Source organism: Macrobrachium nipponense, chromosome 21, assembly GCF_015104395.2.
Source record: "Macrobrachium nipponense isolate FS-2020 chromosome 21, ASM1510439v2, whole genome shotgun sequence".
In the NCBI taxonomy this organism is placed as follows: Eukaryota; Metazoa; Arthropoda; class Malacostraca; order Decapoda; family Palaemonidae; genus Macrobrachium; species Macrobrachium nipponense.
Window position 1 is genome coordinate 3,249,377 of NC_087212.1, and position 4,171 is coordinate 3,253,547.

The following is a 4,171-nucleotide window of genomic DNA, read 5'->3' on the forward strand; positions in this document are numbered from 1 at the left end:
ATATATATATATTTTTTTATATATATTTTCGGTTACATCAGTGTGAATGTTTTCACCATTCATAGCAGTAGTAGTAGTAGTAGTGGTGGTGGTAGTAGCAGCAGTAGCAGTAATAGTGATAGTAATAGCAAATAGTAATAGTAGTTGCATCTTTCATTATGACAGTCATATATACCTGCCTCCACCATCATCGTCGAATCTGCATATTAATCCACTTGAGCCTGTTGTTTTCTAGGTTATTATTCAGTTACGTGTGTGTGTGTGTGTTTTTTTGTTTTTTTTTCTCCCTTGCCCCTTTGATATTTCCCGAGCTGGGTCATCTCCAAAGCAGGCCGCCCATAAGAAATGCATTCACACCACTGGAACAGGTTTCCATAAATTCCACCTGGAATAGTTCATGGCCGCTGTCACTCCGAAACTTCCCCCACGTTCCCCCCCAAAATATCAATCGTCCTCCTTTGGAGGTTATCAATAGGCGCCCCCCGTTTTTTTCTTTGTAAGGTAACATTCCCCCCTTCCCCCCTCCCCCCTTCCCCCCCACCCCTGCAACTCCTGGTGGTTACTTTATGTGTCTAGAAAGACGAAGGCTTTTTCCTATAACCTGGTTTTAATTGTTATTAGAGCCATCAGGTGAGAGTTTCTCCCAGACATGAGATCAGCTTTGAATGGAAGACCTGTTCTTGTATATCTATCTATCTATCTATCTATCTATCTATCTATATGTATAAATATATATTATATGTGTGTATTTATGTATGTATATATACATGTATTTATTTATTTTATTTATTTATTTATTTATTTCTGATGGGGCTTAAACTTCCAAAACACTCGAAACGACTACCAATCCTTTTAGGGATTCGTATACCTTGAACGATGCCTTCAATAAATAACTATTCACTGTTTTTATAAATATTTTATACGACCTTGTCTTTGCCACCTTTCTCGGTCAGAATTTCGTTTTCTAAAGGTTTTCTTTTTTATTTTCTTCTTGGGTTTAGTTTTTCCTCTGGTGTACTGCCTTAAAATAGATTGGTTTTCTGCTCTCTCTCTCTCTCTCTCTCTCTCTCTCTCTCTCTCTCTCTCTCTCTCTCTCTGTACGACAAGATTATTCAATTATCACCACTTTTATGTTTGCAAGTTTTTTTTTTTTTTCACCCCAAGTTGAAAAAGTTAATGGCTCATATACAGGTAGTGTAGTGGGGTTAACAGAACCACTTAGCTGTTAATAGCTCTTAGTTGTTTTTCTCTATCTTTTTTTTTGAGAGGCGAAATAATGTATTATATAGTAATAAATGCAAGTTTATTGAAACTAATTTAGTGTAATAAATTGATATCACTACTGATGTGTTTATTGGCGCTGGAGGCCTTTTCTTGATTGACGAAGATTAAACCTTATTTGTAATTGATTCATAACCTGTTTGTTAATTTTAAAACCTATTTGTGAATTTTGAAACCTTTTCGTAATTGTTTTAGAACATATTTGTGATCATTTGTTGGTCCTAAAAGGCTATGAAATGCATCGTAATTATAGTTCAGTAATGTCTGTTGCGTTAGGTAAATGGTGTGTATGAAGGTAACCACTTGATTGTATAACATTTCTCGAAAACAATCCTTTTTGAATTTCATTCACTTTTCTACCTGTTTCGTTTATTACCGTCCATTCAGCTCCCTTCATAATTAGCAAACGCTGATCATGAAGTATTCATTCCACCCTGTTGCATATTCCCCACTCGCTAAATGACATCTGAAATGTGAAACTGGATGAAATTCCTTGTTTCACTTTCACTCTCTGGGAGCTTCATTCAGCCGTGTGTATAGGCGACGTGTTTGATACGGTAATTAGACCGTGAACTATTTCTCAGAGCTTGTCAACAAAAGGTCCCTTTGCATTCCTCCGTGGGCATTGTGGGTTGCCGTGACTCGAAATGAATGAGTTATTGTTCTCATCTAATTAAGGCGAGAGAGGAAGCAGTGCATTTGTACAGGTTCGTGGCAGCCTGAAATGTACGATGCAAAATTGTTTGATTTGCCGACTGAAATATTATTATTATTATTATTATTATTATTATTATTATTATTATTATTTGATTTTGATTTCCGACTGAAATATTATGATTATTTTTTTTATTTGCCGACGGGAATATTAATTATTATTATTATTATTATTATTATTATTATTATTATTATTATTATTATTATTATTATTATTATTCAGAAGATAAATCACTATTCATCAAGGAATAAACATACAGGGCTTGCTATTCATGCTTGCAAATGACTATTATTATTATTATTATTATTATTATTATTATTATTATTATTATTATTATTATTATTATTAAGATGAATGGTACTTTCGATTGATGAATAAATTACGGGCTAATCTGTATTTTTAGTAAATTCGGAAAAAAGGGGCAAGAAGAAAGTCTTACGGAATCCCCTTCTCTCTCTCAGCTGTGGAAGGGTTGCATTCGCGCGTGTAATGATATATATATATATATATATATATATATATATATATATATATATATATATATATATATATAAAATAATGAAACATATTAACGCTTTCTCGATAGGTGGGATCTCCCCAGTCAGAATCTGCACGAACTTTGAGGAACCCATCAATTATACTTTGCGTCTGGAGGTAGAGGAGGAGGAGGAGGAGGAGGAGGAGGAGGAGGAGGAGGAGGAGGAGAGGAGGGGGACTGGGACTGATACCCGTCTCTCGGTGTGACCCCTTTCGGATGTGACTGGAAGTGCTCTCTCTCTCTCTCTCTTCTCTCTCTCTCTCTCTCTCTCTCTCTCTCTCTCTCTCTCTAATAGTGGTAGAATTTGAATCTGAAATATTAATGAACATATATATAGACCCCCTAATACTAAAGAGTTTGACACAATAATAGAAAAATTGGATGATATCTGTAGAATCACAAGGACTGGACTATTCTCCTATCCAGGACTTCAACTTTCCTTTCGTAGACTGGAAAAGGAAACGAATAGGAGTTATTGTGGTTGAGTTTTATACATATAAAAAAAGAGAAGTAAATAATAGCAGTGCAGAAAATAAAGCAATTCGAAAGCTATTAGATTATGCTACTAGAATACAACATTCAACAAATAAATCAACCTGCCAAACAAGAAAGGAAAACACTTTAGACCTAGTATTTGTGAACGAGGTGAATTATGTTAAAGAAATAATAGTTTATAATGTATTTCAGACCATAATGTCATAGAATTAACAGTCTCCATTTCCAAAGCAAGTGAAAACAGAGATAAGCAAGAAATGAAAAAAGTGGGAGGGATATGGAAAATACACTTCTACAGTAAACATATAACATGGTCAGAAATAAATGAAGAATTAAACAAAGATTGGGTTGGGATAAATTTTCGTTAGTGATGGTATAAACGGTAAATACGGAGATTTTATATAAAATATTAGAGAAAATAGTGGATAAATATATACCTAAGAAGAAAAGTAAACATCAGTCATGCATACCAAGAGACAGAAGGATCTTGTTCCAGAAAATCAGAAAGTGGAAAAAAGGTTTTGCAAAAGAAAAAAATGCATGGAAAGTGATGGAACTAAAAAGTAAGATAGAAAATGCAGAACAAAAGATTATACAATCAAAAGAAAATGAAAAACGGGACTTGATATTTACCCAAGTAAATATCAAGCAAAACACCCCAAACTATTGTACTCGTATGCGAAAAAGATGAATAAAAGAAGAATAGAAATAGGCCCTCTAAGAATTGAAGGGAGATTAACGAATGAAAAAAAGGAAATATGCAACATATTGGCAGAAAGATATAAGAGAGAATTCACCCCTAGAATTGATAATGAAGATAATGATACAGAAATAAGGGATGAAAATAGTGAATATTTACATACCAGACATAGATATTAATGAAGCCGATATTGTGCAGGCTATTTAATAAAATTAAAATGGAGCAGCAGCTGGGCCTGATGTGTCCCTGCTATTTTGTTAAAGAAAGTAGTTCACTCTATCGCAAAGCCCCCTGCAATTATTATTAAGGCAAAATGTTAGATACAAAGCAAGATTTATTGATGAGCACAAATTAGCATTTATATTACCCCTACTTTCAAAAGTGGATCAAGACTAGAGGCAAGTAATTATAGGCCTGTGAGTCTAACGTCACATATGAAAGT